The sequence below is a fragment of the Lycium ferocissimum genome, chromosome 6 (genome assembly GCF_029784015.1).
Source record: "Lycium ferocissimum isolate CSIRO_LF1 chromosome 6, AGI_CSIRO_Lferr_CH_V1, whole genome shotgun sequence".
Taxonomy (NCBI): domain Eukaryota; kingdom Viridiplantae; phylum Streptophyta; class Magnoliopsida; order Solanales; family Solanaceae; genus Lycium; species Lycium ferocissimum.
The window spans coordinates 27600304-27612762 of NC_081347.1; positions in this window are offsets into that span (position 1 = coordinate 27600304).

A 12459-nucleotide genomic window follows, 5' to 3' on the forward strand; every position below is an offset into this window, starting at 1 on the left:
GTTCCTCCTTCTCTTTGACACATAAACACTCGGTCTTTAGACAAGCTTCTTTTAAACTATAAATTCATCTCCTTAATGAAGGGTACATCTTATATCAACTCGTGACTTCCAACTCATTCATATACCATCATATAACCAATTCCTTCAAAGCATCATTCACATCGTTTATTAGCTATTCAGCCTTATTTTACTAACTCAATAATCTTGTGACAAGAGGACTTCTGAAAAAGAATCTTTCTGTACCTTAGTCCTAACTTTGTCTTATATCCATATATCCTTATACTCGTACCTCCGTACAACATCCTTGCCAATATACTTTATACGATAAAAAAGCTCTTGTCGATATCTGGCTCTTTTAGTAAAGTACATTGTTCTCTTACCTCTTCTACCCCTTTATACTCATAAATCATTAGCATATTTATACTTAAGGGTCATATTTAAGCATACACTTATCCCTTCCATTTCTTGCTCCGAGAAAAAGTTACAACCCCCATCTAATCATACTGACATCTCATTAATGAAACACTTTGAAAGGTTTAATCGACTCAAGTTTCGCCCTAATCTGACTAGCATTATAAGGAGTAACATATAACAATGTAGAACCCGGATCAACTAATGTATACACATCATGAGAAAATACGGACAATGTACCTGTAATAATATCGGGTGAAGACTCCAAGTTCTGTCGACCAGTCAATGCGTAAATACGGTTCTGAGGACTGCTCAAGCTGGATGCTCCCCCTCTGCCTCTGCCACGGCCTGCTAGAGTCTGAGAGGTCTGCCCAGGAGGGCGCACAGATGATGAAGAACCAACTGCAGACCCCGTCGGTTGAGCCACACCTCCACCTACTCTCAAAGGACAATCTTCCATAACGTGGCCTGGCCACCCGCAAGTATAACAAACATTTAAACCATAGTGACACTATCCTGCATACAACTTGCCACACTGAGTACATCACGGTGAAGATAGTCTTACCTGGCTGGAATAATCCCTATACTAGGAACCCGAAATCCTAGAGCTTTGGCCTGGTCCAGAATAAATAGGGCGATCAAATCTCTTGTCTGCAAATCGAGGAGGTGCGGCGACGCGATTGGTCGAATGCCGGAATACTTCGCTTTTGACCCCTGCTCGAACTCACTAGCATCACCGGAAGATCTGGCCCTCTTACTATACCTTCTATCAGAATCACACTCACCCCTTTGCGGCTACTGCTGTTCCTCCAAATTCTGAGCATGGGCCTGGATAGAGCGATATGCATTTCTTCATGGAGTGAGGCTGTCAAGCACTCCTTAATCAAATATGACCCCAAACCACTCACGAACTGGTGTATGCGGTCCCTCATATCGGCTACCATGGCTGGAGCATACCTTGCTAAAGAATTAAAGGGAAGACTATATTCTTGAGCACTCATATTCCCTTGCCTAAGATTCAAAAACTTGTCGACTCTAGCCCGTCGAACTTCGGGAGGCAAGTAATGTCGGAGGAAGGCATCCGCAAACTCTTGCCATACCGGGGAAGGTGTATTTACCCCTCTCGAAGTCATCCAAGTGTTGTACCAATGGACGGCCATATCCCGCAATCTATAGGAAGCCAATCCTACTGACTCAGTAACAGAAGCATGTATTATGCGCAATGTCCTCAGCATCTCATCTATGAAACTCTATGGGTCTTCATCCGGTTTTGACCCATAGAATTCTGGAGGGTTCAGACTAATAAAATCATGGGCCCTAGCACTAACCGCTCTGTCACCATGACCTGCACCCTGCCGCTGAGCCTGCGCGGCAACTAACTGGGTCAGCAACTGAATGGCCTCTCTCATCTCCTGACTTGAGGCATCTGGCGGAGGAATTGGGGGTACTGGAGCTGGAGCTGAGGCCCCTTCATGTTCCTCTGAAATGGGTGGAGTATGAGAGGTCCAAGACGGAACCTCATTATGGGACTCACCCTCCTCTATATCTACCGGCGGCTCCCGTTCCGTCCGCCTTCCTACTACTGTCTTGCCGTTCTGGGCTGCTGTTGCTTTTCTCTTCACAGGAATTGCTAAAATCATAACACACGATTAGGGAAAAGGGAATCCTGATAACATAGCTCTATTACACGATCTAAGATAACAAAGAAGGTCAATTATTCCTAAATGCCCTGCAGCCTCCTGTTTATAAGTGTGGCGCACTTCACACCCATAACAAGACTCTACTGGACACTGCTCGTAGACATACCCTAGGACAAACTGCTCTGATACCACTTTTGCCACGACCCGACGAGAGGGCCATGACGGGTACCCGGAACTAACCCACCGAGCACCTCTGAACATACATCTCATAATCATTTCTAGGTGGACCACAAAAATAGCTCATGGATATCATATTTTGTAAGGGAATATATCATAAGATAATGACACATCGCTATATAATCATCAATAACTATGCCCCATAAACATAAGCCAGAAAGGCTGCCAAAATTTAATACAACAATATGAACTGATAATGATATGGGACTTCTAGCTACACATATCTGTCTACGAGCCTCTATTTAGAATACAAGAATCCATGAAGATGGGGTAGGACTCCGCCATGCCCAAGTATATACACAAAAGAGTAATACCAATAAACTGCAGCTCCAAAACAAATGGAACGCTCCTGAGACTACGCTGATGAAGCTCCTAAGGATCAGATTCGTCACCCTGCTTTCCTGCGGGCATGAACACCGCATCCACAAGAAAGGACGTCAGTACGAGCGATTTACTAATTATGTAAGGCATGAATAGCAACATAACAAGAGATAGGGAACATAACATGAAATAAAGAGACAACCTGTACATCTGAATGCCTCTTAGGCGGATACCATGCATGCTTAGCCTTTTTACAAAAATATTTCTCATACATATATAACATAATAGTGTTGCGGAACGTGAAGCCCGATCCATAAATATATTATATCATCATTATATACCCATATATCCAGCGTCCGGGACGATATCATAGTATACCAACTGATCAGGTGGTTATGCATCTATAACGCCGTCACCCTTTTCCCATACCCCATATACATATAATAAACGTGTATATCATGCCGTCATCTTTTCTCATATCATATATACATATATAATATAAATAGCATGCATGAGAGTCTAATTAAAAGTTACTATTTTATCGGAGTGACGTAAGGTCGGTAACCTTCAATTTATATGATGGAACAATCATCATCGCTATATCTCACCTTGAAAGAGCAATTATCATAAGGTGAGATCAACAATAATGAATGAAATCAAGAAAATCATAAAATAAACTCAATAATCTCATAATAGCATCAAAACCATAAGCTTTGGAATCTCCAGAAATGAGATCCACATCATCACCATTATCATCATAGAGAACATCTATCTTAAGCATTATAAGAACCTTGAGAATCATGAACTTCTAGCTTTTGGGGAATAAGGACGTTATGGAAAGCATGTATGGGTTCATAAGAAGAGAATCATGCCTTTAGAAAGAAAGGGATTTAGCCTTAACATACCTTTTTGGTCTCTTTAACTACTTAATGCTTATCCTCCCAAGCTCGAAAATATACATTAAAAAGAATTCATATTATTGTTAGTCTTATCATCATATGCTTATCTTAAGCCTTCAAATTAAACCCATTTAGAATCTGTCAAAATTCGGGCAGCATCTCCCCTGTTTATGTCCTTAGGCCGAAATCACAATACCAACAACTAACAATAATAACAACAACACTAACATCAACAACATCATCATCAATACTAAAATACACCGTAAAACATCCCACACGATGTTTATTCCATTTCTCAACCAACTAATTCACTATACGACCATTTAATAGCTCTATCTTCATAAATAAACCTAAATCAATATCAATAAGGAGAGATTCTTACCTTATTCCCACTAGAGCCACAATATCTTCAATATTCACCTTGATTTCAAGCCAAGATTTCCCGCAATATGATGCTATAATCATACTATACGCTATCCAAACCTAAATCCCGAGATTTCACTTGATTTGCGCTAAAATTTTATGGACGGAAGTTGGGGGAATGTTCTAAAGAGTTTGGGATAGTTTTGGGGGTGTTTGCATGAAAAATAAGGGTGGGTAAACCCCCATTTATATTATTATAGAGTCGGTTTGCACCAACCTAGAACGTTCGCGTACTGTAGCTGGGCGTTCGCGCACTATAGCTGGCGCGTTTGTGCACTATAGCTGGCGCGTTCGTGCACTGTAGCTAGGCGCGCCTCTGCTCCGCCGGCCTAACTTGTAACGTCTATAACTCTCTACTCCGATGTCATATCGGCGAGCGATTTGTTGCGTTGGAAACTAGACTTCTTGAACTTCATTTTAGGCTTTTAAAAACTCTTCATATGCTAAAATATATCCTTTCCCCAAATTGCTCAAAATTATCGTACAAAATCTTGCCTATCTTTTCTCCAAAATTCCAACAACTTAGTTTCCTTGCTTCACTTATTCTCCAATCCTTTCATGACCTATTACATGAACTTAAGCCTCCATAATCATAAGATAGGCATATATAATCTCATATATCCTAAGAAATATCTCCAGTGTCTACAATTGAACAACTAACACCTAATGACTCTCAATGTACAAAACTACGAAGTGTAACAATAATATACTGGTGCTGGGCTGTATGGATGGGTAGAGTAATTTACGAGGGGTAGAGTTTTGTGAGAATATGGTGGTACTTTTGGGTTTTTGTTCGTAATGTGGGATATGCTCGCCATGTCCTCTTTCTTTTTGCAAAAAACTCCCGTAACAGCCTGTCCAGACGCTTTGTTGAAGATACTGTCGATCTTTCCAAATTTGAGACCATCTTCTATGGCCTCTCCCATTTTTACCAACTCATAGAATGGTCTCCCAGCCATGGAAAACATCCTATCATAGAAATCTAACTCCTGTGACCTGATGAACACTGAGACTAGCTCTCCCTCGCACATTGGCAACTACATACGGGCTATTTCGGCCCTCCACCTACTTGTGAATTCTCTGTAGTTCAATATTGACTTCTGTTTGACCTTCTCGAGGTCGTAGCGGTCCGGCACGGTTTCGATATTGAAACTAAATCACTCCATGAATAATTCTGCCAGGTCTTCCTAAAGGAGCCATTGGCACATGTCTTGTGTGGCAAACCATTCGGCTGCCTCGCTGGTCAGGCTACGACTGAATAGTCACATGATTAAGGGTTCATTCGTCTTTACTCTGACCAACTGGTCGCAGTACAAACAGAGGTGTGCTTTAGGATTCCCTATCCCGTTGAACATTTCAAATTTTGGGATTTTGAACCCTTCTGGTAGGTCCAAATCTAGGTGCATACACAAGTCGTCGTACCTTAGGTCTATGGCCTTTCTTGCAGACCTATTGGATTTTTCGACCAATTCTCCATCTTCCTCTCCGTGTCTTTATCACATCTGTCTTGTTCAGCCCTCCAAGTCCTTTTTATTTCCTCATAATGATCCAACTCCTTGTGTCCTGGGAGGGGGGTGGCTCGTTTGGGATGTTGGGAGTGAAGAATGACACTTGGTGAGTGGGATGGTTAAATAGGATAGTGGTGGTTTGCCCCGCCGATAGGGCTAGTACGTGTGCTTGGCATGCCAGATTGAAGAATACGGACTGAGGGATTTGGTATGAGGGTACCGAGTGGATAGTTCCCGAAAATTAGGTGTTCTTAACTAGTGGTGGGGTACAGTAAGAGGGGCCAGGATGGTTTGGATTAGCAGTGTTTAGTGGAGGGGGCATGGTTCCTGGTGGGTAAATAGAAAAGTAGTCGGGCCTTTGGAGAGCTCAACGAGGGGAAGAGAGGAGGGGTCGGTGGAGGTATTTTTCTCAGCATTGGCGGCTTCCCTCCAGGCTACCTTTTCTTGGAGAGTGGCGACGGTAGTTAACAATGTTGCAATCATATCCTCCTGGGATGCTGCCTCTTATGGGTCCTAGGTGTCTCCGTTATGGAGAGCGAGCTCATTTCTTGCTTCTTCGGGGGTACCAGTCAATTTGTCTTTTCCTTTGTTAGAGAGGGATGCCAACGCGGCCTTGGATCTCATGAAGTATGCCAGCTTTCGATGTTACACTAATTGGCCCCTTTCTATAAGATAAGAATAACTCAACAATAAAGAAAGTTAGTATCTGGGCATCAAATATAATGGCAAGATATCACATACGGGTATTTACAGCGCAAGTAGCATATAAGTCATATATTGAAGCTTGAGTAGTTTTAATCCGATGTTCTAAAGGTTTGGATGTTACGGGCCTTTTATGTTTGGGTGGATCTTGGTCCGATGGTCTTGCGGTTGACTTACCACGGCGAACCCTTTGACCTGTCATAAAAATTTAAGCAAGCGGGGGGAGTTATAATTTAAATCATGAAGGGAATGAGTCTTACATAGACTGGCTACGTATTATGCCGGGGGAAATCAAGTCCTACGTAGTTCGATTACAAAAGCAGGATATACATTTCTTCCTAAATATCCTTTGGCTAATCCTAACTGCAGACATCTTCAGACCCGGCCTGACTAGGGCTTCCCGCGTATCCCTCCATAGAGACATTAGGTCGGCGCGGTTCCTTTACATTTATGAGGATGGGCGTAACATTTGTGCAAAAGAAGGGACACCTAATATCTTCCCAAAAGTATAGCTCTGCAAGTCGCTGTCCTTAGGAACATTGCTCTCTCATGTCAATCTTTCTTTTCCTCAAAACCACGGTGGGAGTAGGACCAAGATCTGTCCGGTCCTGATCATATTTTTGAGCTCAAGTTTGAAGGGTTGGCATCCTTCAATATCATTTCCCCTGGCTCTAGTTTGGTATAAACAGAACTTGTTTCTATTGGGCCGTAGTGGTGCGGGCTCGTAGATAGGTTCCACAGGTCTGATCTTGTTCAACGATGCAAAGTTGAGAAAAAACGAGCGTATGATTCCTCGAAAATCGTGAAATTGTACCGCCAAACTTGGGTCTCAAGGGTAACTCTCTCTCCTGGGGTAATGGGGTTATGGACCAATAAGGTATGCGGTCCCCACAAAGTCCCAATGATCTTGTCGTCGATCAAACTAATAATTCTTTTCCTTAACGCCAAACATTCGTTCATCGTATGGCCTGCCTGATTGAGGTGGAATAGGCCTCTTTTGTAAGCATACACCAAGTCAGGGACCGAAAGCCTAGCCCTAGTGGTGCAATCCATCCCAGCGACCATCATCTTTCTGAACACTTCCTTACAAGTGACGGGCAATGGAGCTACTCTGAATGGGGAAGATCGGGCTCTGAAAGCTATGCTCCACGGAGCAGGTGTAGGAAGGTTTGCCTTTCCAAAGTTCTCTGAAGCCATAGTAGAGGCAGCGTGCATCAGTATGGGTGAAGGTGCGTAGAAATTCGTTCCCTCTTCAGTGGGGGCATAATGACCAGATTAGTCATCCGCATCATTTCCTTGAAATTCAGGGAATATATCAAATAGGTTCTCACCTCATTCGGTCCCCACAAAGTCCCAATGATCCTATCGTCGATCAAACTAATAATTCTTTTCCTTAACGCCAAACATTCGTTCATCATATAGCCCCCCTGATTGAGGTGGAACGGGCATCTTTTGTAAGCATACACCAAGTCAGGGACCGAAAGCCTAGCCCTAGTGGTGCAATCCATCCTAGCGGCCACCATCTTTCTGAACACTTCCTTACAAGTGACGGGCAACGGATCTACTTTGAATGGGGAAGATCGGGCTCTGAAAGCTATGCTCCACGGAAGGTTTGCCCTTTAAAAGTTCTCTGAAGCCATAGTAGAGGCAGCGTGCATCAGTATGGGTGAAGGTGCATAGAAATCCGTTCCCTCTTCAGTGGGGACATAATGACCAGATTCGTCATCCGCATCATTTCCTTGAAATTCGGGGAACATATCAAATAGGTTCTCACCTCCTTCAGCCCCCATATCTACAGGCTCTGTTTCTTCCATATCCCGAGGCTCTTCCTCTTCCTCCTCTGGTTCTTCTTCTTCCTCCGCTGGCTTTTCTTCCTCAATGGGCTTTGGATCGTTTTCTTGGGGCTCTGTTCCTTCTTGTGGGCCGGATGCGAAAACCCACGGATTTGACCCGGCTTTTTGTTCCCTATTTTTCCCCTCTGGGGTTCCTTCTCTGGGTGTTGCAGGCCTCCTCTCCAGTGGTATGTAGTTTAGCACCAATTCACTAACCTCCTCAGGAACATTTCCGCAGTATTGCTCTTGGGGTATGCCTTCCAGCGAATTCCCAATTGTGCCCAGTAATCCGTCTACCTTCTCAATTTTCTTTCCTATTTCCTAAAGGTCTTTTTCCATCTGCAGCACCTTGTCCCGCAACATCTCAGCTATCTCCCCTAAAGTCCGTGCTTCCTGCCCTCCTTGATTCGCCATCATAAGTCAACCTTTAGTGGAGATAAATTTGAGTAAGTTTTTAGCCTCATGGTTTTTCTTTCGGGTATGTAGTTTAGATCGTCGGACCAAATGTACTCAAGCTTAACTATATGACCACACACATAGCAAGTAAGCATGTGAAGCATGTAGCAAGCAAGCACGTAATTTACAGAGATTTATACTACTTGTGTTCCTAAGGCCTTCTAAGTTAAGCTTTCTTAGTCGTTTGAAACATGTAATTGCCATTTGTGAAGATGAACCATTGCCCCGAAAAAGTCATCATGATTTAATAAATAATAGTAATATATCTTCCCCGAAGGGATTATAAAAGTGATGATAAAGCCGACATGGGGCTTATAATGAGAAAAGCAGTAATCAAGGAGGTCTTCCAGCGGCTGATGTCGAGGCTTGGCTTGTCCTGGCCTTATTGACCCTTTGAAGGGTGGTCTGAATGTGAAGACGTGCCTGATATAGCTCCATCCTGACAATCCTGACAATCACCGGGTCCATTTCTTCTAAGATCATGGCCAAGTGCTCGTCCGTGCCCTCCAGGCATTCTTTCATACGCTCCTCTTCTTGGGCTTCTTGAGAGGTGCAGGCCCTGGTGTAAGTGCACGAGCCAAGTATCCCTGTAGCCACGCATAATACCCTAGGTCACACTTTACTTCGAACCTGTCTGGAGCTAAAGTATCTGTTAGAACCCGTATTTTTGTACATTGGAATAATCCGGATTAATTATGATAAGTTAAGGACAAAACTATTTTCGGGATACAAAGTCGGGATTTTTGACTTTCGATTTTATTTTGAGATATAAGTTGTGCATGAATTTATTGGTATAGAACAATTAGGAAAATTTGGGACCAAAAGTGATAAAATTGGAAGTGGAAAATCATCCACAAATTCCATGTTGGCCGTGCATAGTGGATTGTGGTGCCCACACAACTTTGTGTCATCTTTTGAGTGGAACAACACATTGTGTGGGCCAATAACAATAAGAGATATTTTAGGGGACTTAAAAGATGACCACTTAGTCATCTTTCTCTCATTTCACACTCCCACACTTAGAAAATTAAAACAAGAAGTTGAGGAACCAAAAGCCATGGCTCTCGGCCAAGACCATGGAAAATCAAGATCTTTTTGAGCCACTCTAAAAATATTTCTTGGGTACAAATCAACTAATTAGAGGTCCCTAAGTAACTTGGAAGCATTGTTGGGGTGATCAAGTCCTTCATTCAAGAGATTGCAAACCCTAACCCTTTGTGGAGTTGAAGAAGAAAGGTAAGTATGATCTTGTTTATTGTGTTGTGAACATTTTATTCATGTTGTAGTATGTTAATATGGATGGAAATCATGAAATATGGTATGTTGGAAGTGGGTTGTGGGATGGGTGTGTTGGTCGTGTGAAGTGTGTGTGTGTTGTGTGGTGTTGAGTTGATAAATTAGTTCCTTGTAGCTTGTTGATTATTGTAGGGTGAAGAGATAGACTAGAACCATCTAAATGTGTATATGTATAGATGTGGGTGTGGCCGTATATATGGCCCCAATGTATGTCGAAGATCGCATTAATATCGCCTCGCGTTTTAGTTGTCGTCAATATGAATTCTAGTTTGGAAACGAGCATTTAATGACTTAAGATTGATGTTGAGATTGTGTGGGCTGGTTTAAGGCCTATTGTGCGTTGATGTAATTTGTATATTTTATGAAAATGATATCGTTATATTGTGGATTGTGATACAAAACATGACTTGAAAATGAGGAAAGTAAAAGGGGGCTTTCTCGGCTAGGGGGGCTGTTTTGTGATGAATTTCATGGCTGTTTTGTGATGAATTTCATGGCTGTTTTGGGGCTGCTTGTTATAAATTTCATGGCTGTTTTGTAGTGACATTTTGGGGGCTGTTTGTTGTAATTTTCGTGGCTGCTCTTGTTGAGTCGAAATGCAGGGATTATAGTTATGATTATGTACAATATATGTAGTATATTTGCTTGGAGTATGGGCTGTTCATGATGGCTGATCTAACATTGAAAAAGGGGCTGGATAAACATAAGGAATTAGTGTATTAATCACTTTGTTGTTGTGGTTGTTGTACTCCATGATGTAAAAGAGAGTTACTATTGTTATTTCGCCTTTTCGAATTGATGATCGATGTTTTTAGGTTGGTTATTGTGGTTGTTGTTGCTGATTTTGAGCGAGTTAAATTCTCGGGATAGCTTTGTTTACGGGGAAATCTGCCGAATTTTACGTAGAATTTAAAGAATAGTTGGAATGAATGGCTTAAGTGCCCTTAGCTAATGTTTGGTATTCGTTGGCGTATTTGTAGACCTTGGGAGCCCGAGGCGTAGATTGGGTTTGACGTAGATTGGCTATCTTGGGGTGCGTACGAGGTATGTAAAGTAACCTTTCTTTTTGGCATGCCTTAGTTAAAGTAGGCTATGATACAAGCCTCTAGGAAACTCTACTCTCAAAATCCGAGCTTGTTTATGATTCGCTTGTGTTTCCTTGGTATTCTTGTGCTCATATGCCATAACATTGATCCTTATATCCTTGGAATTCACAATTTGTAAAGATGTCATGAAAGCTGATTTTTGGTTTTTAAAGCTTATTCTTTAGCGATTCCAAAAGTTCAAACGCTCATAACTTGCTCAGAAAAGCTCGGATTGCTTTGAAATTTTCGTAGGAGTTTGTATGATATAGAATGAGTATGTTTTTCATAGGCGGGCCTAGCTCGGGTCTATACCCGTCTGTGGGTCCCGCGACGCCCTTTTATGTAATTTCGATAACTTTTGAAAGGAAATGTTGTAATTATTATTCCGATTTCAAATATGACTATTTTACTTATCTTTTGGATTATGACCATGATTTTATGCATATGATTTTTATACGTAACTATGATTTCAAAATTCTATTTGATTTGTTCCGACGACGTTCGGAGGAAAACTTGATGTGACTATTATCCGATTTTCAAGTACGGTCGGTTACTTGACTTTTGAGTTTATAATAATGATTCGATAACATATGATGACCTTAGATTTCACGGGCGGGCCGAAGAATTGGGTTGACGCTCGTCCGTGGGTCCCGCGACTTTTCTATGTTTGATTCCAACGACATATTTTTTTTTTTAAAAAAAAAAAAAAAGAACTACATGTGGCTATGATTTCAACCCCCGAGCATGATTACTTAAGCGTTGTCGAGTTTGAAATGAAGATTTCTATGCATATGAATTTGGTACGTAACCATGGGTTAGAGGTCGACATGATATGTGATAATAGGATGGTATGATGATTCTATACACCGAGACCCTCACTAGAGGGCCGGGACACGCTATGTATATGATGATGACATGATTCTATACACCGAGACCCTCACTAGAGGGCCGGGACACGCTACACACCGAGTCCCTCACTAGAGGGCCGGGACACGTTATATGTATGTATATATGAGAGGATGATATGATCTTACTTACCGAGTCTCTCGCTAGAGGGCCGGGACACGCTATATGTATACGCATGTGCAGAATGATTGTCTGATTGGTATATGATATGAACACGTATGAATTATGTTCTGAAGGTAAGTTTTGTGGTTTCTGGTTACTGTATTCATGGATCTTACTCCTTATTTAAAAGCACGATTCTGCCTATTTTATTTCCTGCTTTACATGCTCAGTACATATTCCGTACTGACCCCCTTGCTTCGGGGGGCTGCGTTTCATGCCCGCAGGTACCGACGCACAGCTTGGTGATCCACCGGTTTAGGACACCCTCTTCTGCTACTTGAAGTGCTCCCCTTATTTCGGAGCCTACTTTTGGTATATATTCGTCCGTTGCATTGTATATGTTTGTTCATGGGTACGGCGGGGCCCTGTCCCGTCATATGATTCTGTCGGTCTGTTTTAGAGGTAAGACGTGGACATGTTTTGTGGGTTGTGCCTACTTATATAGAATACGGTTGTGTTTGTATATGTTGTGTTTGGGCGATTCCGTTCGCCGCGGCGGCCTGTCGGCCCGCATATGTATATATGTTGTTTTGTTATTATGTGTGGCCTTTGTTGGTATTTTACGTCTATGCGGGGTTATT